The following is a 25,517-nucleotide window of genomic DNA, read 5'->3' on the forward strand; positions in this document are numbered from 1 at the left end:
AATCTAATCTCTCCGGAGATATGAGCCCGAGTTTAAATGTTCAGAAGTCACTTATTAATGTTAAGATTTAATTTCCCGAAAGTGGGCGGGGCATAAAATATGTACAAAGTATAAAAAGTTACAGAAATACGAGAAGACACACAAATGACTAATTACTATAAAATAAAAGGGAATAAAACGTTCCCGAGATCTATCCTGCGACTGGAGCCAGTCAGAGAATCAGCAATCCGTCAGTCAATGGGACGGCTCCATACAGATCACAACGTCCATATCTCAGGTCCTCAATTTATGGGATATGGACGTAGGCGGGACATGAGGTCTCGGCCAATTGACCCTGGGAGGTGTTCCTGTACCCGCCCACAAGATGTTCTGGGTGCTGAAATGCCCAAAGTCAATTGGACCAGGAACGGTTCGGATCGCTAGGTCAGGGATTGAATTTCCGAAACCAGCGCATCAGTCCAATCGCGACAGTACCAATCGCTGTTCAGCTGTCGCAATCAGGCGCCATATAACCATTTTCTGTGTTTCTCTGGGATTCTACAGAGGCCACAAATACAGTTTTACATGCAGATGTGACCCACAGAGTGTCCCATCAGAAGGAAGTATTTTCATCTCTCTGCAACTAATATTTTAGCTTTTATGAGAGATGAAACATATCCTTTGATCTGCGGATACACATCAGAGCTCTGGTCTCCTGCTGCTTCCCGAAGCCGAAATGGCTGGAGCTCCTCTTTTAGACTTCAAGAAGGTGGCAAAGTCTGACTACATCGGTGACAACGTTTTATTGACATCTGGGTGTCACCTCCAGCCTAGAAGCTGCTCTGTCCTTTCAGATCCTGATTGGAGGACGTATGTCTCTGAATACTGAAAACATCTTTAATAACATGGAATGAACCTAAATCTACAATGATATATTTCTCCTGATCACGTCTCAGCTACCCGAACCTTACATGTATGTTACACAGGGCACCTATGGAACATAGAGGGGGGAGGAGCCGGCTCCATGCTTCAGTATGAGGGCTCTGTGTACAAAATGGAGGGGACCGGGGTGGGTGGCACTTCACAGCCCCCAACATCACCAGCTCCTGCAATGCCTCACAAGGTGTTAACTATCCTTTCTGAGTCCTAAAATAGGGATTCAGGGGCCCCCACACTAGAAGGGTCCCCGGCAGGAGGAAGGAGGTCCTGATTCCTCTATATAGATCCTATCACTAGAGGGGTCACAGGCAGGAGGAAGGAGGTCCCGATTCCTCTATATAGATCCTATCACTAGAAGGGTCCCCGGCAGGAGGAAGGAGGTCCCGATTCCTCTATATAGATCCTATCACTAGAGGGGTCACCGGCAGGAGGAAGGAGGTCCTGATTCCTCTATATAGATCTATCACTAGAGGGGTCACCGGCAGGAGGAAGGAGGTCCTGATTCCTCTATATAGATCCTATCACTAGAGGGGTCACCGGGGGGAGGAAGGAGGTCCTGATTCCTCTATATAGATCCTATCACTAGAGGGGTCACCAGCAGGAGGAAGGAGGTCCTGATTCCTCTATATAGATCCTATCACTAGAGGGGTCACCGGCAGGAGGAAGGAGGTCCTGATTCCTCTATATAGATCCAATCACTAGAGGGGTCACCGGCAGGAGGAAGGAGGTCCTGATTCCTCTATATAGATCTATCACTAGAGGGGTCACCGGCAGGAGGAAGGAGGTCCCGATTCCTCTATATAGATCTATCACTAGAGGGGTCACCGGCAGGAGGAAGGAGGTCCTGATTCCTCTATATAGATCCTATCACTAGAGGGGTCACCGGCAGGAGGAAAGAAGGTCCTGATTCCTCTATATAGATCCTATCACTAGAGGGGTCACCGGCAGGAGGAAGGAGGTCCTGATTCCTCTATATAGATCCTATCACTAGAGGGGTCACCGGCAGGAGGAAGGAGGTCCTGATTCCTCTATATAGATCCTATCACTAGAGGGGTCACCGGCAGGAGGAAGGAGGTCCTGATTCCTCTATATAGATCTATCACTAGAGGGGTCACCGGCAGGAGGAAGGAGGTCCCGATTCCTCTATATAGATCCTATCACTAGAGGGGTCACCGGCAGGAGGAAGGAGGTCCCGATTCCTCTATATAGATCCCATCACTAGAGGGGTCACCGGCAGGAGGAAGGAGGTCCTGATTCCTCTATATAGATCCCATCACTAGAGGGGTCACCGGCAGGAGGAAGGAGGTCCTGATTCCTCTATATAGATCTATCACTAGAGGGGTCACCGGCGGGAGGAAGGAGGTCCTGATTCCTCTATATAGATCCTATCACTAGAGGGGTCACCGGCAGGAGGAAGGAGGTCCCGACTCCTCTATATAGATCCTATCACTAGAGGGGTCACCGGCAGGAGGAAGGAGGTCCTGATTCCTCTATATAGATCCTATCACTAGAGGGGTCACCGGCGGGAGGAAGGAGGTCCTGATTCCTCTATATAGATATTTATATCACTAGAGGGGTCACCGGGGGGAGGAAGGAGGTCCTGATTTCTCTATATAGATCCTATCACTAGAGGGGTCACCGGCAGGAGGAAGGAGGTCCCGATTCCTCTATATAGATCCTATCACTAGATGGGTCACCGGCAGGAGGAAGGAGGTCCTGATTCCTCTATATAGATCTATCACTAGAGGGGTCACCGGCAGGAGGAAGGAGGTCCTGATTCCTCTATATAGATCCTATCACTAGAGGGGTCACCGGCGGGAGGAAGGAGGTCCTGATTCCTCTATATAGATCCTATCACTAGAGGGGTCACCGGCAGGAGGAAGGAGGTCCTGATTCCTCTATATAGATCTATCACTAGAGGGGTCACCGGCGGGAGGAAGGAGGTCCTGATTCCTCTATATAGATCCTATCACTAGAGGGGTCACCGGCGGGAGGAAGGAGGTCCTGATTCCTCTATATAGATCCTATCACTAGAGGGGTCACCGGCGGGAGGAAGGAGGTCCTGATTCCTCTATATAGATCTATCACTAGAGGGGTCACCGGCAGGAGGAAGGAGGTCCTGATTCCTCTATATAGATCCTATCACTAGAGGGGTCACCGGGGGGAGGAAGGAGGTCCCGATTCCTCTATATAGATCCTATCACTAGAGGGGTCACCAGCAGGAGGAAGGAGGTCCTGATTCCTCTATATAGATCCTATCACTAGAGGGGTCACCGGCAGGAGGAAGGAGGTCCTGATTCCTCTATATAGATCCAATCACTAGAGGGGTCACCGGCAGGAGGAAGGAGGTCCTGATTCCTCTATATAGATCTATCACTAGAGGGGTCACCGGCAGGAGGAAGGAGGTCCCGATTCCTCTATATAGATCTATCACTAGAGGGGTCACCGGCAGGAGGAAGGAGGTCCTGATTCCTCTATATAGATCCTATCACTAGAGGGGTCACCGGCAGGAGGAAGGAGGTCCCGATTCCTCTATATATCACTAGAGGGGTCACCGGCAGGAGGAAGGAGGTCCTGATTCCTCTATATAGATCCTATCACTAGAGGGGTCACCGGCAGGAGGAAGGAGGTCCTGATTCCTCTATATAGATCTATCACTAGAGGGGTCACCGGCAGGAGGAAGGAGGTCCCGATTCCTCTATATAGATCCTATCACTAGAGGGGTCACCGGCAGGAGGAAGGAGGTCCTGATTCCTCTATATAGATCTATCACTAGAGGGGTCACCGGCAGGAGGAAGGAGGTCCCGATTCCTCTATATAGATCTATCACTAGAGGGGTCACCGGCAGGAGGAAGGAGGTCCTGATTCCTCTATATAGATCCTATCACTAGAGGGGTCACCGGGGGGAGGAAGGAGGTCCTGATTCCTCTATATAGATCCTATCACTAGAGGGGTCACCGGCGGGAGGAAGGAGGTCCTGATTCCTCTATATAGATCCTATCACTAGAGGGGTCACCGGCGGGAGGAAGGAGGTCCTGATTCCTCTATATAGATCCTATCACTAGAGGGGTCACCGGGGGGAGGAAGGAGGTCCTGATTCCTCTATATAGATCCTATCACTAGAGGGGTCACCAGCAGGAGGAAGGAGGTCCTGATTCCTCTATATAGATCCTATCACTAGAGGGGTCACCGGCAGGAGGAAGGAGGTCCCGATTCCTCTATATAGATCTATCACTAGAGGGGTCACCGGCAGGAGGAAGGAGGTCCTGATTCCTCTATATAGATCCTATCACTAGAGGGGTCACCGGCAGGAGGAAGGAGGTCCCGATTCCTCTATATATCACTAGAGGGGTCACCGGCAGGAGGAACTAGGTCCTGATTCCTCTATATAGATCCTATCACTAGAGGGGTCACTGGCAGGAGGAAGGAGGTCCTGATTCCTCTATATAGATCCTATCACTAGAGGGGTCACCGGGGGGAGGAGGGAGGTCCTGATTCCTCTATATAGATCCTATCACTAGAGGGGTCACCGGGGGGAGGAAGGAGGTCCTGATTCCTCTATATAGATATTTATATCACTAGAGGGGTCACCGGCAGGAGGAAGGAGGTCCCGATTCCTCTATATAGATCTATCACTAGAGGGGTCACCGGGGGGAGGAAGGAGGTCCTGATTCCTCTATACAGATCCTATCACTAGAGGGGTCACCGGCAGGAGGAAGGAGGTCCTGATTCCTCTATATAGATCTATCACTAGAGGGGTCACCGGCAGGAGGAAGGAGGTCCTGATTCCTCTATATAGATCCTATCACTAGAGGGGTCACCAGCAGGAGGAAGGAGGTCCTGATTCCTCTATATAGATCCTATCACTAGAGGGGTCACCGGCAGGAGGAAGGAGGTCCTGATTCCTCTATATAGATCCTATCACTAGAGGGGTCACCGGCGGGAGGAAGGAGGTCCTGATTCCTCTATATAGATCTATCACTAGAGGGGTCACCGGCGGGAGGAAGGAGGTCCTGATTCCTCTATATAGATCCTATCACTAGAGGGGTCACCGGCGGGAGGAAGGAGGTCCTGATTCCTCTATATAGATATTTATATCACTAGAGGGTTCACCGGCAGGAGGAAGGAGGTCCTGATTCCTCTATATAGATCTATCACTAGAGGGGTCACCGGCAGGAGGGAGGAGGTCCTGATTCCTCTATATAGATCCTATCACTAGAGGGGTCACCGGCGGGAGGAAGGAGGTCCTGACTCCTCTATATAGATCCTATCACTAGAGGGGTCACCGGCAGGAGGAAGGAGGTCCCGATTCCTCTATATAGATCTATCACTAGAGGGGTCACCGGCAGAAGGAAGGAGGTCCTGATTCCTCTATATAGATCTATCACTAGAGGGGTCACCGGCAGGAGGAAGGAGGTCCCGATTCCTCTATATAGATCTTATCACTAGAGGGGTCACCGGCAGGAGGAAGGAGGTCCTGATTCCTCTATATAGATCCTATCACTAGAGGGGTCACCGGCGGGAGGAAGGAGGTCCTGATTCCTCTATATAGATCCTATCACTAGAGGGGTCACCGGCGGGAGGAAGGAGGTCCCGATTCCTCTATATAGATCCTATCACTAGAGGGGTCACCGGCAGGAGGAAGGAGGTCCTGATTCCTCTATATAGATCCTATCACTAGAAGGGTCCCCGGCAGGAGGAAGGAGGTCCTGATTCCTCTATATGGATCCTATCACTAGAGGGGTCACCGGCAGGAGGAAGGAGGTCCTGATTCCTCTATATAGATCCTGTCACTAGAGGGGTCACCGGCAGGAGGAAGGAGGTCCTGATTCCTCTATATAGATCTTTAGTTGGACCTCATTTAGAATATTGTGCCCAGTTCTGGAGATCTCACTTACATGAAGATATTGATAGGATAGAATGAGTCCAGAGACGGGGAACACAAATGGTGGATGTCTGGGGGGCGGTAAAACATATCAGGAAAGACTTCAGGAACCTCTCATGTCCAGTCTGGAGGAGGAAAGGGGAGACATGACTGGAACCTTTACATACATGAAGGGGGTGAGTGAGGTTCAGGATGGTGGGATTTTTAATAAGAATCCAAGATGAAGAACACGAGGACAGGACCTCCACCTCACCGGAGGAAAGTTCACACCTCATCGTAGAAGGAAGTATTTCTGGAGGAGTAGTTGATGCCGGGGTTGGGCCTCCAGCAGAGGGAGGGAGACAGTCACTGATATAAACAGACGTGGTGGACTCGATGGGCCACTTGGTCTTTTATCAGCCATGACTCCTCCATGGATCTGTCTGCGGGGTGTAGTAGGGATCGGTGAGGCCTGTCAGTGGTGTGGGGGAGGGGAGGACGCACCTTGGGGATAGGAGTGGTGGAGCAGGTTTGGTGAGCGCTGTGAAGGTTCTGCAGACTCAGAGTGGTGGGGGTCTCTGCACTCAGGCCGCGTTCTATGAGGTGAGCAGCTTCAGGTGGGCTGTGCGGGGGGATTATACGCTGTGCGGGGGGCAGAGACGGTGACTGGAACACGCAGGAACGGGGTATATACAGGTGACCATGGAGAAGGTTATCTCTCCATAAAAATGGAGGACAAGGTGAGATACAACACAACGTGTGATAGTTGTCTATACACAGCCAGCCCTCCCTATAAGACACATTATATATCGAATATTATCGAGAGTATGTGGTGTGGGGTCTGGTTGGGTGATATGAGGACAGGTTGGGATGATGATGATTGTGTGGTGTGGGGTCTGGTTGGGTGATACGAGGACAGGTTGGGATGATGATTGTGTGGTGTGGGGTCTGGTTGGGTGATATGAGGACAGGTTGGGATGATGATGATGATTGTGTGGTGTGGGGTCTGGTTGGGTGATATGAGGACAGGTTGGGATGATGATGATGATTGTGTGGTGTGGGGTCTGGTTGGGTGATATGAGGACAGGTTGGGATGATGATTGTGTGGTGTGGGGTCTGGTTGGGCGATATGAGGACAGGTTGGGATGATGATTGTGTGGTGTGGGGTCTGGTTGGGCGATATGAGGACAGGTTGGGATGATGATTGTGTGGTGTGGGGTCTGGTTGGGTGATATGAGGACAGGTTGGGATGATGATGATTGTGTGGTGTGGGGTCTGGTTGGGTGATATGAGGACAGGTTGGGATGATGATGATTGTGTGGTGTGGGGTCTGGTTGGGTGATATGAGGACAGGTTGGGATGATGATTGTGTGGTGTGGGGTCTGGTTGGGTGATATGAGGACAGGTTGGGATGATCATGATGATTGTGTGGTGTGGGGTCTGGTTGGGTGATATGAGGACAGGTTGGGATGATGATGATGATTGTGTGGTGTGGGGTCTGGTTGGGTGATATGAGGACAGGTTGGGATGATGATGATGATTGTGTGGTGTGGGGTCTGGTTGGGTGATATGAGGACAGGTTGGGATGATGATGATGATTGTGTGGTGTGGGGTCTGGTTGGGCGATATGAGGACAGGTTGGGATGATGATGATGATTGTGTGGTGTGGGGTCTGGTTGGGCGATATGAGGACAGGTTGGGGTGATGATGATTGTGTGGTGTGGGGTCTGGTTGGGCGATATGAGGACAGGTTGGGATGATGATGATTGTGTGGTGTGGGGTCTGGTTGGGCGATATGAGGACAGGTTGGGATGATCATGATGATTGTGTGGTGTGGGGTCTGGTTGGGTGATATGAGGACAGGTTGGGATGATGATTGTGTGGTGTGGGGTCTGGTTGGGCGATATGAGGACAGGTTGGGATGATGATTGTGTGGTGTGGGGTCTGGTTGGGCGATATGAGGACAGGTTGGGATGATGATTGTGTGGTGTGGGGTCTGGTTGGGCGATATGAGGACAGGTTGGGATGATGATTGTGTGGTGTGGGGTCTGGTTGGGTGATATGAGGACAGGTTGGGATGATGATGATTGTGTGGTGTGGGGTCTGGTTGGGTGATATGAGGACAGGTTGGGATGATGATGATGATTGTGTGGTGTGGGGTCTGGTTGGGTGATATGAGGACAGGTTGGGATGATGATTGTGTGGTGTGGGGTCTGGTTGGGCGATATGAGGACAGGTTGGGATGATGATGATTGTGTGGTGTGGGGTCTGGTTGGGCGATATGAGGACAGGTTGGGATGATGATGATTGTGTGGTGTGTGGTCTGGTTGGGTGATATGAGGACAGGTTGGGATGATGATGATGATTGTGTGGTGTGGGGTCTGGTTGGGTGATATGAGGACAGGTTGGGATGATGATTGTGTGGTGTGGGGTCTGGTTGGGTGGTATGAGGACAGGTTGGGATGATGATGATGATTGTGTGGTGTGGGGTCTGGTTGGGTGATATGAGGACAGGTTGGGATGATGATTGTGTGGTGTGGGGTCTGGTTGGGTGGTATGAGGACAGGTTGGGATGATGATGATGATTGTGTGGTGTGGTTGGGTGATATGAGGACAGGTTGGGATGATGATTGTGTGGTGTGGGGTCTGGTTGGGTGATATGAGGACAGGTTGGGATGATGATGATGATTGTGTGGTGTGGTTGGGTGATATGAGGACAGGTTGGGATGATGATTGTGTGGTGTGGGGTCTGGTTGGGTGATATGAGGACAGGTTGGGATGATGATGATTGTGTGGTGTGGGGTCTGGTTGGGTGATATGAGGACAGGTTGGGATGATGATGATGATTGTGTGGTTTGGGGTCTGGTTGGGTGATATGAGGACAGGTTGGGATGATGATGATGATTGTGTGGTGTGGGGTCTGGTTGGGTGATATGAGGACAGGTTGGGATGATGATGATGATTGTGTGGTGTGTGGTCTGGTTGGGTGATATGAGGACAGGTTGGGATGATGATGATGATGATTGTGTGGTGTGGGGTCTGGTTGGGTGATATGAGGACAGGTTGGGATGATGATGATGATGATTGTGTGGTGTGGGGTCTGGTTGGGTGATATGAGGACAGGTTGGGATGATGATGATGATTGTGTGGTTTGGGGTCTGGTTGGGTGATATGAGGACAGGTTGGGATGATGATGATGATGATTGTGTGGTGTGGGGTCTGGTTGGGTGATATGAGGACAGGTTGGGATGATGATGATGATTGTGTGGTGTGGGGTCTGATTGGGTGATATGAGGACAGGTTGGGATGATGATGATGATTGTGGGGTGTGGGGTCTGGTTGGGTGATATGAGGACAGGTTGGGATGATGATGATTGTGTGGTGTGGGGTCTGGTTGGGTGGTATGAGGACAGGTTGGGATGATGATGATTGTGTGGTGTGGGGTCTGGTTGGGTGATATGAGGACAGGTTGGGATGATGATGATGATGATTGTGTGGTGTGGGGTCTGGTTGGGTGGTATGAGGACAGGTTGGGATGATGATGATGATTGTGTGGTGTGGGGTCTGGTTGGGTGATACGAGGACAGGTTGGGGGATGATGATGATTGTGTGGTGTGGGGTCTGGTTGGGTGGTATGAGGACAGGTTGGGATGATGATGATGATTGTGTGGTGTGGGGTCTGGTTGGGTGATACGAGGACAGGTTGGGGGATGATGATGATTGTGTGGTGTGGGGTCTGGTTGGGTGATATGAGGACAGGTTGGGATGATGATGATTGTGTGGTGTGGGGTCTGGTTGGGTAATATGAGGACAGGTTGGGATGATGATGATTGTGTGGTGTGGGGTCTGGTTGGGTGATATGAGGACAGGTTGGGATGATGATGATTGTGTGGTGTGGGGTCTGGTTGGGTGATATGAGGACAGGTTGGGGGATGATGATGATTGTGTGGTGTGGGGTCTGGTTGGGTGATATGAGGACAGGTTGGGATGATGATGATGATTGTGTGGTGTGGGGTCTGGTTGGGTGATATGAGGACAGGTTGGGATGATGATGATGATTGTGTGGTGTGGGGTCTGGTTGGGTGATATGAGGACAGGTTGGGATGATGATGATGATGATTGTGTGGTGTGGGGTCTGGTTGGGTGATATGAGGACAGGTTGGGATGATGATGATGATGATTGTGTGGTGTGGGGTCTGGTTGGGTGATATGAGGACAGGTTGGGATGATGAGGATGATTGTGTGGTGTGGGGTCTGGTTGGGTGATATGAGGACAGGTTGGGATGATGAGGATGATTGTGTGGTGTGGGGTCTGGTTGGGTGATATGAGGACAGGTTGGGATGATGATGATTGTGTGGTGTGGGGTCTGGTTGGGTGATATGAGGACAGGTTGGGCTGATGATGATGATTGTGTGGTGTGTGGTGTGGGGTCTGGTTGGGTGATATGAGGACAGGTTGGGCTGATGATGATGATTGTGTGGTGTGGGGTCTGGTTGGTTGCAGAGGGCAGAAGACAACAATTCCCTTTGGGGATCTGTCCACACCGGGTGTAGTAAAGTGTATGCTGTGGAGTTCCATGTCCCCATATAGGGTGTCCCATGTATCTCCATGGAGAAGGTCCCATAGATGTCCATTGAGAGGTAACGGTTGTACGGACACAGACCCCGCTACCAATCTGTCATTGGTGTGTGTGCTCGGCCCCGCCCGTGTGAGCGTATAAAGCCTGGTTCAGATTGTTCTTCTAGGGAACCAACCCTTCCTTATCCCCGAAGGCCATCATATCATCCATGGATCCACAATCCACGTGGTATTAGTGGGAGGCCTGGCATGGGGTCAGGACAGCCTTTAAGTAGGACTGAGCATGCTCAGCAGCAGGAGAGTTCGAGTGGAAGATGGAGTGAGAGGAAGAGGTGCAGGAGCCTGGGAGGGGGCCCATTGGGAGAGGGCCTACCTACAGGCAGGAGGCTTGAAAGGAGGGTCACTCAGACCTCACTGACCCCAGAGCGAGGACCACCTGTGCATCAGGGAAGGAGCCAGCTCAGCAGAAAGCCTGAAAGCAGCTACCAACCCAGCAGCTCACAGGAAAGGACTTAGTGAATAATCCTGCACCCCCTGGGCCAGACAAGGGGAAGGAGCATTTGGGGGGGGAAACCTGACTAACTCCATACCCGGGACTGTTAACCTGTTCAGTAGCAGCCACTGGATCCCATTTGCTCAGGGATTCCCCCAGATTGCTGGATAAGAAGGGGATTTATCTGGGGTTTGGGGTGGTACACCAGGAGAGGCTGGAGAACTCGGGGATTCCCCCGGATTGCTGGATAAGAAGGGGATTTATCTGGGGTTTGGGGTGGTACACCAGGAGAGGCTGGAGAGCTCGGGGATTCCCCCAGATTGCTGGATAAGAAGGGGATTTATCTGGGGTTTGAGGTGGTACACCAGGAGAGGCAGGAGAGCTCGGGGATTCCCCCAGATTGGTGGATAAGAAGGAGATTTATCTGGGGTTTGGGGTGGTACACCAGGAGAGGCTGGAGAGCTCGGGGATTCCCCCAGATTGCTGGATAAGAAGGGGATTTATCTGGGGTTTGGGGTGGTACACCAGGAGAGGCTGGAGAGCTCGGGGATTCCCCCAGATTGCTGGATAAGAAGGGGATTTATCTGGGGTTTGGGGCGGTACACCAGGAGAGGCTGGAGAGCTCGGGGATTCCCCCAGATTGCTGGATAAGAAGGGGATTTATCTGGGGTTTGGGGTGGTACACCAGGAGAGGCTGGAGAGCTCGGGGATTCCCCCAGATTGCTGGATAAGAAGGGGATTTATCTGGGGTTTGAGGTGGTACACCAGGAGAGGCAGGAGAGCTCGGGGATTCCCCTAGATTGGTGGATAAGAAGGGGATTTATCTGGGGTTTGGGGTGGTACACCAGGAGAGGCTGGAGAGCTCGGGGATTCCCCCAGATTGCTGGATAAGAAGGGGATTTATCTGGGGTTTGGGGTGGTACATCAGGGGAGGCTGGAGAGCTCGGGGATTCCCCCGGATTGCTGGATAAGAAGGGGATTTATCTGGGGTTTGGGGTGGTACACCAGGAGAGGCTGGAGAGCTCGGGGATTCCCCCGGATTGCTGGATAAGAAGGGGATTTATCTGGGGTTTGGGGTGGTACACCAGGAGAGGCTGGAGAGCTCGGGGATTCCCCCAGATTGGTGGATAAGAAGGGGATTTATCTGGGGTTTGGGGTGGTACACCAGGAGAGGCTGGAGAGCTCGGGGATTCCCCCAGATTGCTGGATAAGAAGGGGATTTATCTGGGGTTTGGGGTGGTACATCATGGGAGGCTGGAGAGCTCGGGGATTCCCCCGGATTGCTGGATAAGAAGGGGATTTATCTGGGGTTTGGGGCGGTACATCAGGGGAGGCTGGAGAGCTCGGGGATTCCCCCGGATTGCTGGATAAGAAGGGGATTTATCTGGGGTTTGGGGTGGTACACCAGGAGAGGCTGGAGAGCTCGGGGATTCCCCCGGATTGCTGGATAAGAAGGGGATTTATCTGGGGTTTGGGGCGGTACATCATGGGAGGCTGGAGAGCTTGGGGATTCCCCCAGATTGCTGGATAAGAAGGGGATTTATCTGGGGTTTGGGGCGGTACATCAGGAGAGGCTGGAGAGCTCGGGGATTCCCCCGGATTGCTGGATAAGAAGGGGATTTATCTGGGGTTTGGGGTGGTACACCAGGAGAGGCTGGAGAGCTCGGGGATTCCCCCGGATTGCTGGATAAGAAGGGGATTTATCTGGGGTTTGGGGTGGTACATCATGGGAGGCTGGAGAGCTTGGGGATTCCCCCGGATTGGTGGATAAGAAGGGGATTTATCTGGGGTTTGGGGTGGTACATCATGGGAGGCTGGAGAGCTCTCCTAGAAGAGAGTTGCCAGGAAGTTGTCCATAGTTGCCACGAAGTTGTCCTCAGGTTACAGTTCCTTGGGCATCCCATGTATCCCTCAACCCCATCCAAGTTCAATATCCCTAATAAAATCCACAGAAAACAAGTTCAAGAACCGTTTGTTGTCTCTGGACTGCCAGCCTCAGAGAGAGTGCGTGTTGCCTGGCCGTGCAGGACTACAGGGGGTCCCAATTCTTCAGCAACTTCTGAGGGGGGTAGTGCTACGCCAATTATACATTTTGTACCTCTTTTCCTGCATGCACGGGGTTCCCCCCTTCCTCATTTATGGTGACTGACTTTGCACCAACCTTGACATCGGTGGTCAGACTTGGAGGACGTCACAAGGGGTGACTGTGGGGGAATGTGCAGCACGGGAGGAATCTGGTGTGAGTGCTGAGCATACAATGGCTGAGTCATTGGGCAAGGTTCCATGGATGTAACTGGTACGGCTGGTGGGATGGATCCTGGTTCTCCTTCACGTATCCTGAGCCAGGAAGGAGGACTCATGGGAGGTAGAAGTGAGGAGCACCTGTCATCTTCTCGTAAAGACCTCCATTGTTAGGAGGACATTTTGGAAGGGAAGCTTTTCTCTCGGATATTTTATGGAAGTTCAGCGTATTGCAGTGCAGATCTGAGCACCTCTTGCTGTTGGTCCATCACGGGGGGGGGGCCATACTAGGAGGTGAGGTTCCAGAGACGTCATCCTGGGGAGGTTACAGAGGAGGTGACGGAAGACTTTTCGCTCTCTTCTTACCCCCAATTTTGAGGTGTAAAAAAAAAAATGAATCTGTAGTATCAGGAGCAACATAACTACGCTGAGAAAAGTGAGGGGGGTCTGAATACTTTAGGCATGCCCTGTATACATAAGACAGATGGATCTGATGAGACACTGGCCGGCAGGATTGTGGATGGGGTAGGGGTGTCACCGGGGTTCTGACATACACATGATGAGGGGCTCCAATGTTTGTATCGGTGGAGAAGACCAACGTTGTTTTCTTAGAATCTGAAGAAGATCTATGCTGGGGCCCGGAGCCCGGAGGCTTTGTAGAGCTTCTGGATTGGATGAAGCCACCATTTCTGGGTCCATGCCATACCTGGTAGCCAGACCTCGTTATTCATCTTCGCTGTCACAGGCCTTTCTGTATATCATGTGGTCGATGGTCAGGCTCTGATGTGGAAGCCTGCTGCTGGGCGAGAAGGGCTGACCGCTGACCCTTTGTGGGGCGCCTGTTAGTCCGGTCCTGATCTAATTTCAGGTACCGAGAATTTGTTCGTTGTATTCCATGGGCTTGCTGAACGAACCCCTCCTGCATTGACCTGTGATTGCTGCCTTGCTGAATAAAAGTGAAGGACAAACCATCTGGGACTGTGCCTTGGTGTCCCCGTCCTGTGCCTTGGTGTCCCCGTCCTGTGCCTTGGTGTCCCCGTCCTGTGCCTTGGTGTCCCCGTCCTGTGCCTTGGTGTCCCCGTCCTGTGCCTTGGTGTCCCTGACCTGTGCCTTGCCTCCCGCCGCCAGGACCAGTCCAGCCCGTTCTCCATACAATGGTTACCTGTGTCAGATGTGGACTCATGGAGGGACATGACAGCGGGACAGGGGCAACATAATGCAGCACACTGCTATTATACAGGTGACCCAGCTCCCTGACCTCTGACCCTGCTGTCATACTGGTGGCTCCCTGACCTCTGACCCTGCCAGCGTACCTGTGGCTCCTCTGACCCTGCCGTCATACCGGTGGCTCCCTGACCTCTGACCCCGTGTCCCTGCTATTGGTTCCTTTACTGACCTTTCCTTCTATCCAGCAGGGATGGATGAGGAATCCGTGTATTCGGCGCAGTCATTTCACAGCCGGCCGGCAACTGACAGGTAATCAATCATCTATCAATTATCATTCATCAATCTGTACATTGGTCCATCTGTCTGTCCATACACCTGTACATTGGTCCGTCTGTCCGTACACCTGTACATTGGTCCGTCTGTCCATACACCTGTACATTGGTCCGTCTGTCCGTACACCTGTACATTGGTCCGTCTGTCCGTACACCTGTACATTGGTCAGTCTGTCCATACACCTGTACATTGGTCCGTCTGTCCGTACACCTGTACATTGGTCCGTCTGTCCGTACATCTGTACATTGGTCAGTCTGTCCGTACACCTATACATTGGTCCGTCTGTCCGTACACCTGTACATTGGTCCGTCTGTCCATACACCTGTACATTGGTCAGTCTGTCTGTCCCTACACCTGTACATTGGTCCGTCCGTCTGTCCATACACCTGTACATTGGTCAGTCCGTCTGTCCATACACCTGTACATTGGTCAGTCTGTCTGTCCATACACCTGTACATTGGTCCGTCCGTCTGTCCATACACCTGTACATTGGTCAGTCCGTCTGTCCATACACCTGTACATTGGTCAGTCCGTCTGTCCGTACACCTGTACATTGGTCCGTCTGTCCATACACCTGTACATTGGTCCGTCTGTCCGTACACCTGTACATTGGTCCGTCTGTCCGTACACCTGTACATTGGTCAGTCTGTCCGTACACCTGTACATTGGTCCGTCTGTCCGTACACCTGTACATTGGTCCGTCTGTCCGTACACCTGTACATTGGTCAGTCTGTCCGTACACCTGTACATTGGTCCGTCTGTCCATACACCTGTACATTGGTCCGTCTGTCCGTACACCTGTACATTGGTCAGTCTGTCCATACACCTGTACATTGGTCCGTCTGTCCATACACCTGTACATTGGTCCGTCTGTCCGTACACCTGTACATTGGTCCGTCTGTCCGTACACCTGTACATTGGTCAGCCCTCTCAGAGGAATAGATAGAGATAAGTGAATGGAAGAACTGGTCCCATCATTGTCCAATCACAGGCTATATAGGGGAAGTGGTCCCATTACTGTCCCATCACAGATGTACGTAGAGGTAAGTGATGGGGAACCAGTCCATATATTGTCCTATCACAGGTCTATATAGAGGAAAGTGAGAGGATCAGCTGACCCTTCATTGTCCCATTACAGGACCGTATAGAGGAAAGTGAGAGGGAGAGTCAGTCATTTCATTGTCCATCACGGGACCATGATTAGTCCTGACCCCTCCAATGTTGCTTCTAGTGCAGAAAGCAACTTCAACGTATTGCCTGCTAAAACCATCACCGTGACATAGGACCTGTGTGTGATGAAATCTGTCTTCCCTCCCAGATACAATGATTGCCAGAAGTCGGTCACCATCCAGACCCCGGCCAGTCAACCACTATTGGATGCTGAGGAAACAGGACGAGAAGATGAGGAGGAGGAGGGGAGGGTGAGATCTATATAGTTTTTTTTTATCCTTCCAACAGTCCAATCATCCCTCTGTTCATCCCATCAACCAACCAACACACCAACCAACCTTCTATCTATCGCTCTGCTCATCCATCCATTCATCCATCCAATCAAACAACTAACCAACTTTCTATCCCTTCTCCCAGCCATCCACCATTTTCTCATCTCTTTAACTCAACAACTTTCCATCCATCTGTCAAACCAACCTTCCATTCAACCATCCATCATATGCCCCCTTCTACTTCCATCCATCCAAACATCCCTCTGTCTACCCGTCATTCATCTTTCACCCCATCTGCCCATCCATCTTTCCAACCAACCAACCAACCTTACATTCCTTCATCCAACCACCCATGCCTCTACTCATCTCTTTAACCCACCAACCTTCCATCCATCCATCTTTCCAACCAACCAACCCACCAACCTTCCATCCATCCATATTTCCAACCAACCAACATTCCATCCATCCATCCATCTTTCCAACCAACCAACCCACCAACCTTCCATCTATCCATCTTACCAACCAACCAACCCACCAACCTTCCATCCATCTTTTCAACCAATCAACCAACCAACCTTCCAATCTTTCATCCAACCACCAGTGCCTCTACTCATCTGTTTAACCCAACAACCTTCCATCCATCTGTCAAACCAACCTTACATTCAGCCATCCATCATATGCCCCCTTCCACTTCCATCCATCCAAACTTCCCTCTGTCTACCCGTCATTCATCTTTCACCCCATCTGCCCATCCATCTATCCAACCAACCAACCTTACATTCCTTCATCCAACCAACCAACCACTCATCCCTTTAACTCACCAACTTTCCATTTATCCATCTTTCCAACCAACCAACTAACCTTTCAATCCTTCATCCAACCACCAGTGCCTCTACTCATCTCTTTAACCCAACAACTTTCCATCCATCCATTCATCTGTCAAACCAATCAAATAAACTAACCTTCCACTTCCATCTATCCCTCTTTCTACCCATCACCCATCTTTCACCTTCACCCCATCAGTCCATTCCTCCACCAGTTTTCCTCATGTCCTTCCATCCATCAATCTCTCCATCGGTATTTCTCTTTTCTTCTCCAGGATGATAATTGGGGTGAGACGACCACGGCGGTGACATCAGAGCGTAGTGCCTCCCTTGAGGATGTATCTCTGCGGCGCGGACCCTCAGAGTCTCAGCCCAGGCAGGCCTGGTGCTCGGACAATGTTGGGGTTCTATATGTTCTGTGTTCTGGGGGTTCTTACACTTCTGACTCCTCCTATCTTTATCCTTCTTCCTCAGGTGTTGTGGCGCTCCGAGCTAGAGCCCTGTGGGGTCATCTGTGAGGGTCTTTATGTCTCAGTGGCATTTAAGATGCTGTTCATGGTCCTGGGCTCCTGGGCGGTTTTCCTTCGTACTCCACGCTACGTTCTGCCCCGTCTGGTGGAGTTTCGGGCTTTCCTGCTTCTTCTGCTGTGCATCTTCCTTCTCTCCTATTGGCTGTTCTATATAGTAAGGGTCCTGGGGGGCCGTGAGCGGAACTTGCTGAGCGTGGTCCAGTATGCCGCCTCCCTGGTGGATGCCTTCATCTTCATCCATTACCTGGCTGTGGTTCTACTAGAGCTGAGACAACTGCAGGCCTACTACATCCTGACGGTGGTACGGAGCAGTGATGGGGAGAGCCGCTTCTACACCCTGGGGACAGTCAGGTAGACCACATCCCTCGCCCTATATACCCACTTAAAGGAAAATGCCGACCTTGAAAAAGCTCCGACATATACCGCGGTGCTGTACAGAGGACACTGACCAGTCACACATGTGTTACAATGTGATATCTTCTTCTTCTCTGCAGTATACAAAGAGCGGCTCTGTATGTGTTGGAGAATTACTCGAAGGATTTCCCTGTCTACACTCCGGAGCCGAATGGCCGAAAGTTGGGCAAATCTCCTCGTCACTCGGAGGGGAAAGGCGTGGATGGTGAGTAGAAGGATGGGGAGGTCCAGATTGAGCCAGAGGTGTATTTGATCATCAATGAGCCTACAACAACATAATCCTTGTAACATGGCGGGATAATCATCATCTCCCGGCCATCCAGCAATCTCTCCCCCTCCCCCCACTTCTGATTCTCTGATCAGTCTTCTCCGGGTCTACATCATAAATGGAAGGTGGAAACCAAGGCCTTTATCAGAATGGATGATAATGGGCTACTCTAATGTCGGACCCAAATCCAGAACACGATACCTCATACTAGAACAAGACGTGTGCAATTCGTTTCCTTTACAAATCGAAATTCGGCTGAAATTTTCATTATTCGGCGGGTCAGATGTATCCCAATTTCCAAAAAAAAACTAAATGAAGGATAATGAAACAAATTTTCTGAATTTGAAAATAAAGATATTCCAATAAATACAGTAAGGTGATATAAGATGATGATTCCTACTTAGGCCACCTTATGGAAAAACAGAAAAAAAATAGAATAGAATAAAATTCAGAAAACAAATCTTCCTAACATAACGAATATGATGCAACGAAATTATAACTTCTCAAACGAATCTGAAATTATCCCGAAGTTCTAGGAGTTCTCTTTCTGCAGGGACGGGTGGCAGTGCTGTCCCACTGTCTGATGCCTCTTGGGGAAGTCTACGGAGGGCTTGGGCGTCATAGCTCGGCTCTCTGGAAGTAGAGGGTCTGCTGTTGTAGAGGGTCTCAACTTTCTATGTAACTATGAAATGAAATTAAACAAACTTTTCCATTGTGCAAATCTAGAAGGCAAATTTGGGGTTTGTGGTTCCTGGACAGGTCATGTAAACGATCCAAACTCCAAAAACGGTTTGGTTTCTACCTATACTAAGAGTGAACACATGCAAGAGTTTGGAGTCTTCTGAGCAAACCGCCCAGATGTTGATGGGAGGGAGGGTTCGGGGGTGCAGGATACCCAAATACTACAGCGGTAGTGTCTACTAGATAACCTCTGACATAGGATAATGAAGATTGGGTTGGCCAGATGGACAGCCACCTTTTTAGGCATTTTCAAACCTTCTCACAGGCTAGTTGTGGACCTTTAAGCCCGAATGTGCAATTGATAAGTAGGACTCTTCTTCAGCTTTTGCTTCCTCCCCCAAGCAGCAGGCTTGGAAAGCATGAGCTGGATCTATCTGGAGCTGTATCCTCCCTGGGCGGCAGGAGACAAGGGCCTTCCACCACACACATCCTCTCCAGGTAGCAGGCCTTAGAAGCATGAACGGAACCACTTAAAGGATCTGCTACTGACTGCTTGGTGCCGGATTCCACCGCATTCAGTTTGGTTACATAACTGATATTAGACCCAGTGACATCACCATACTTCTCTATGCAATGCAGGCAGATCGTGGCTGGTGGGAGGGGGCTGTACATAGCTTCCTGACAGCATCACAGCACCCTGCCTCAGCATTCCTCTCAAGAGCCCTCAGCCCTGAATGAAGCAGTGGGCGGGCTCTGGGGAGGAGTTATGCAAATATCACAATGCCTTGATGGGTGGGTGTCAGTCTGGAGGGGTTGGTGATCATGGGTGGGTGTCAGTCTGGAGGGGTGGGGGATCATGGGTGGGTGTCAGTCTGGAGGGGTGGGGGATCATGGGTGGGTGTCAGTCTGGAGGGGTGGGGGATCATGGGTGGGTGTCAGTCTGGAGGGGTGGGTGATCATGGGTGGGTGTCAGTCTGGAGGGGTGGGGGATCATGGGTGGGTGTCAGTCTGGAGGGGTGGGGGATCATGGGTGGGTGTCAGTCTGGAGGGGTGGGGGATCATGGGTGGGTGTCAGTCTGGAGGGGTGGGGGATCATGGGTGGGTGTCAGTCTGGAGGGGTGGGGGATCATGGTTGGGTGTCAGTCTGGAGGGGTGGGTGATCATGGGTGGGTGTCAGTCTGGAGGGGTGGGGGATCATGGGTGGGTGTCAGTCTGGAGGGGTGGGGGATCATGGGTGGGTGTCAGTCTGGAGGGGTGGGGGATCATGGTTGGGTGTCAGTCTGGAGGGGTGGGGGATCATGGGTGGGTGTCAGTCTGGAGGGGTGGGCGTTCCCAGGCAGGCTGAATTTGCATGCAGACCACTCGTACAGCGCCGTGTCATGTCTCGGGATATAGATGAAGTGCTTTGATATGTACTAGGTCTATGTATGCAGAGGCTGACCCATGTTACCTCTCCCCAGGCCTGGGGCGCAGCACAGCCAGCCAATCACAGCTCAGCTCTTCCAACTACAAAGACCGCTACTACGAAGACATAGAATACGAGCGCAAAATCCGCAGACGCCGCGCCAGGTACCGTATAGATCTGCACAGTCATCCCTACCATGGTTTCCAGAAACGGGATCACGGGAAAGGCCATGCTGGTCCGTCTGTAGGATAGTCATGGGATTACTTAGAAGAACACCATGTTTCTGGTACCAAGGAATTATGGGAAATAATAAGGGGTCACCCATGGTAGTCCTTCTGTAGGATAGTCTTTGGATCACTCAGCTCAGCCCCATGTTTCCGGTACCAAGGAATTATGGGAAGTACATAGGGGCAACCCATGGTAGTCCTTCTGTAGGATAGTCTTTGGATCACTCAGCTCAACCCCATGTTTCCAGTACCAAGGAATTATGGGAAGTACATTATGACAGACAATGCCCACCCCCGACAGTCCGCCCCCACAGAGGAATTAATTATACATAGGAAGCCATATGTTACAATGCTAGTTTTCCTGCAGCACCAAGTCCGTGACATAGGGGATTATGGGCAATAAATAGGGGGCGCCATGATGGTCCTTCTGTAGAATAGCAATGTGACTACCCAGCATAGCACCCACCATGTTTCCAGTAACATAGGGGATTATGGGAAATACGTAGAGGTGCCCATGATGGACCTTCTGTAGAATAGTCATGTGACTACCCAGCACAGCGTCATGTTTCCAGTAACAGGGAATTATAGGAACTACGTAGAGGTGGTCTTGAAGGACACTCTGTAGAATAGTCATGTGATTACCATATTTCCAGTAATTGGGGATTATAGGAATGCATAGGGGCAACCATGATGGTCCTCCTATTGGATAGTCATGTGGCTACTCAGCATAGTGCCATGATTCCAGTAAAAAAAGGAATTCTGGGAAATACATAGGGGTGACCATAGTGGTCCTTCTTTAGGACAGTCATGTGACTACTCAGCACAGCGCCATGTTTCCAGTCACAAAGGGTTGTAGGAAATAATAGGGGGCAGTCATGATGGACCATCTGTAGGGTAGTCATGTGATTACTCAGCACAGCCCCATTTTTCCAGTAAAAGGGGATTATGGGAAACACACAGGGGTGACTGTGATGACCCGTCTATAGGTTAGTCATGTGACAATTCAGCACAGCCCCATGTTTCCAGTCAGATAGGATTATGGGAAACACGTAGGTGGTGGAGATGATGGTCCTCCTGAAGGATATCCATGTGTTGTAGATCTGTAGATGATTTGCGGTGTGATTTATACTCCCGGTGATAAATTGTTGGTTTCTTTGTACGTGTCGGCAGGCTGGTGGTCGCTGTGCACCGCGCCTTCTCTCAGGTGAACTCCTTGGATGACAGCATGAAATCTTCCCAAGCTTTACCACCAAGAGAGACCGCCCAGAGCATCTTCCCCCTCATCGCGCAGTGCCTGCAGCGCTACCTCCGTACGACGCGGCAGGCCCACCGGTACACCATGGAGGCCATCATCCAACACCTCAGCCAGTGTCTGACCCACAATATGTCCGCTCAGGTACCCCGGCTCTCTGGGCCTACTACATACTCTGCAGAGCTCCGATCACTTCCAGTCACCAGAGATCAGATATTATGGCTGGAGTGCCATCTTCAGTCCTCCAGGGTCCCCTACGGGTCATACTTTCAGGATTTCCTTTAGCAGGAACATCTGTGGTGCCTAATGATCCTGCTGTGATCCTACACAAGGAAATCCAGAGAACATGGCCTGTCAGGAGAACCTGAGGACCGCACCTCCATGTTTTCAGTGGGAGAGGATTATGGGAAGGAAGGAGGTAGGTGTAGGTAGGTTCTCTTTTTCTGGGAGGAACACATGGAGTCTTAGGATGCTTTTAGAGATTGATTGCAGTTTGGTTGTATTTCCTGCTCTATCTCGAGTCTTCATTGATGACCAGAGAGGATTCTGGGTACAGAGCTGAGTTTTGGGGTGTACAGTCAATGATCTGGGTGTGTCCTGTTGAGTCTCCTGATATCGCCTATCGCTGTCTCCCATAGGCCTTCCTGGAGCAGTATCTGCGGCCGGGGCCCACCTGCCAGTACCCCGGGGCCAACGTGGATGAGTGGACATTGCTGAGCGAGGAGTCGGTCACTGGGTCCCTGCACTCCTCTCTGACCTTCTGCCTACGTGGAGGGGACACTCAGCTGGTGGTCAGTGTGAGTCGGATCCCCAGACTGACGCTGAGCGAGAGCTTTGTCCCCCCCAACTCCCATCGCTTTGTGGTGAGACTCTACCCTCCCGTGCTGGACACGTCCACCATCTCCCCGGCCTGACCGCACGAGACGTAGACTGGATGTACGAAAGGCTCGGCGGGGGTCCGGCGTGGCCCTGTGGGGGATTGCGTGGCCCCATCCTGCCTGGCAGCCTGTGTAAACTCTTCAGCTTCACCGAGGTTACATATATATCCAAAGCGCCAGTCTATCGCCCTCCATGTAGGTACGCTACGGCCTGCAGCGGCGACATTTCAGCTTCTGGTACCTCAGGATGAAAAGGAGTGTTTCTGCTAAATGTATGAACTTTGGGGGTCTGCTGACCCCTCCCCCCCCCCGGCACATAACCTTTATATATAGCGGGTGACATGCAAAGCTCTATGCACATACTAACCCCAACGCAGCACACGTATGTTGTACACAGCACACGTAACATACAAGGTTCTAGACCTATAGCGCTCTCACTAACCCGAGCGCAGCGCACTTATGTCTTCTAACATGGGATTGGCCGACGTCTGAGGCCTGGTGTGAGGACGCTTATATCTGGCACATAGATAGGAGTGATGTACAATCCCCGTCACCTGGGAGGCACTCTAACCTTCCCCATGGCGGGGGCGGGGAGAACGGTGACATCACCGCGAACGCAGTATTATGAAAGCCGACAAGAACTTGGAATATCCAGAATCGGGAGAGATCCCGAAAATGTACAGATGCAATAAATGGTGATAAATCATTAATATTGATTGGTCTGTGTGTGTTCTATCAGAACGAACGTAAATAGGACCACCAACCTGTGTCTGGCCCCCCGGAGGACGGATGTCATTCTGAGTCTGGCCCCCCGGAGGACGGCCGTCGTTCTGTGTCTGGCCCCCCGGAGGACGGCCGTCGTTCTGTGTCTGGCCCCCCGGAGGACGGCCGTCGTTCTGTGTCTGGCCCCCCGGAGGACGGCCGTCGTTCTGTGTCTGGCCCCCCGGAGGACGGCCGTCGTTCTGTGTCTGGCCCCCCGGAGGACGGCCGTCGTTCTGTGTCTGGCCCCCCGGAGGACGGCCGTCGTTCTGTGTCTGGCCCCCCGGAGGACGGCCGTCGTTCTGTGTCTGGCCCCCTGGAGGATGGCCGTCATCCAGTGTCTGGCCCCCTGGAGGACGGTATCATCCAGTGTCTGGCCCCCTGGAGGACGGCCGTCATCCAGTGTCTGGCCCCCTGGAGGACGGCCGTCGTCCAGTGTCTGGCCCCCTGGAGGACGGCCGTCGTCCAGTGTCTGGCCCCCTGGAGGACGGCCGTCGTCCAGTGTCTGGCCCCCTGGAGGACGGCCGTCGTCCAGTGTCTGGCCCCCTGGAGGACGGCCGTCGTCCAGTGTCTGGCCCCCTGGAGGACGGCCGTCGTCCAGTGTCTGGCCCCCTGGAGGACGGCCGTCGTCCAGTGTCTGGCCTCCTGGAGGACGGCCGTCGTCCAGTGTCTGGCCCCCTGGAGGACGGCCGTCGTCCAGTGTCTGGCCCCCTGGAGGACGGCCGTCGTCCAGTGTCTGGCCCCCTGGAGGACGGCCGTCGTCCAGTGTCTGGCCCCCTGGAGGACGGCCGTCGTCCAGTGTCTGGCCCCCTGGAGGACGGCCGTCGTCCAGTGTCTGGCCCCCTGGAGGACGGCCGTCGTCCAGTGTCTGGCCCCCTGGAGGACGGCCGTCGTCCAGTGTCTGGCCCCCTGGAGGACGGCCGTCGTCCTGTGTCTGGCCCCCTGGAGGACGGCCGTCATCCTGTGTCTGGCCCCCTGGAGGACGGCCGTCATCCTGTGTCTGGCCCCCCCGTAGATTCCACCTCTCCAGAGGAAGCAAAACAATGGTGGCCGATTTTACCCCCCAGAGAGAGAAAAGTCCTCCTGATCCCTCAAGGGCAATTGGATCGCCTTTCCGGATGGAGATTTCCCCATATTGTCAGTTGGTCATGAAATCCGAGAATGATGGTTGTGGGAAATCCATCCGGATACATAGTCCTCTATGGGGTTTGTGATTTCTACATCTCCTGGCGAAGCAATTTACATCTCATCCACTCTTACTGTGAAGAATCCCTTCCACTATCCACAGCTAATACTTCCCCATCCACAGCTGATGTCCCCTCATCCCCATCCACAGCTGATGTCCCCTCATCCCCATCCGATGTCCCCTCATCCCCATCCACAGCTGATGTCCCCTCATCCACAGCTGATGTCCCCTCATCCACAGCTGATGTCCCCTCATCCACAGCTGATGTCCCCTCATCCACAGCTGATGTCCCCTCATCCCCATCCACAGCTGATGTCCCCTCATCCCCATCCACAGCTGATGTCCCCTCATCCCTACCCACAGCTGATGTCCCCTCATCCCCATCCACAGTTATTGTCCCGTCATCCCCATCCACAGCTGATGTCCCCTCATCCCCATCCACAGCTGATGTCCCCTCATCCCCACCCACAGCTGATGTCCCCTCATCCCCATCCACAGTTATTGTCTCGTCATCCCCATCCACAGCTGATGTCTCCTCATCCCCATCCACAGCTGATGTCCCCTCATCCCCATCCACAGCTGATGTCCCCTCATCCCCATCCACAGCTAATGTCCCCTCATCCCCATCCACAGCTAATGTCCCCTCATCCCCATCCACAGTTATTGTCCCCTCATCCCCATCCACAGTTATTGTCCCCTCCTCCCCATCCACAGCTGATGTCCCCTCATCCCCATCCACAGTTATTGTCCCCTCATCCCCATCCACAGCTGATGTCCCCTCATCCCCATCCACAGCTAATGTCCCCTCATCCCCATCCACAGCTAATGTCCCCTCATCCCCATCCACAGCTAATGTCCCCTCATCCCCATCCACAGCTAATACTTCCCCATCCACAGCTGATGTCCCCTCATCTACATCCACAGCTGATGTCCCCTCATCTACATCCACAGCTGATGTCCCCTCATCCCCATCCACAGTTATTGTCTCGTCATCCCCATCCACAGCTGATTCCCCATCCACAGCTGATGCCCCCTCATCCCCATCCACAGCTGATG

The 25,517-nt window shown here is 52.2% G+C and overlaps 1 pseudogene across 1 annotated transcript; it reads left to right on the forward strand.

Annotated features, from left to right (window-relative positions):
- Positions 1–6,226: 6,226 nt before the first annotated feature.
- Positions 6,227–23,226, forward strand: LOC149430715 (vang-like protein 2-B; annotated as a pseudogene). The gene is made up of 8 exons (XR_016309470.1): positions 6,227–6,385; positions 14,511–14,571; positions 15,914–16,016; positions 17,137–17,742; positions 17,886–18,010; positions 20,215–20,323; positions 21,557–21,782; positions 22,277–23,226. The product of XR_016309470.1 is annotated as a vang-like protein 2-B (transcript).
- The last annotated feature ends 2,291 nt before the right edge of the window (positions 23,227–25,517 follow it).

Source organism: Staurois parvus, unplaced genomic scaffold (assembly GCF_062004578.1).
Source record: "Staurois parvus isolate SC_StPar_1 unplaced genomic scaffold, SC_StPar_1.0 ptg002502l, whole genome shotgun sequence".
NCBI classification, from domain to species: domain Eukaryota; kingdom Metazoa; phylum Chordata; class Amphibia; order Anura; family Ranidae; genus Staurois; species Staurois parvus.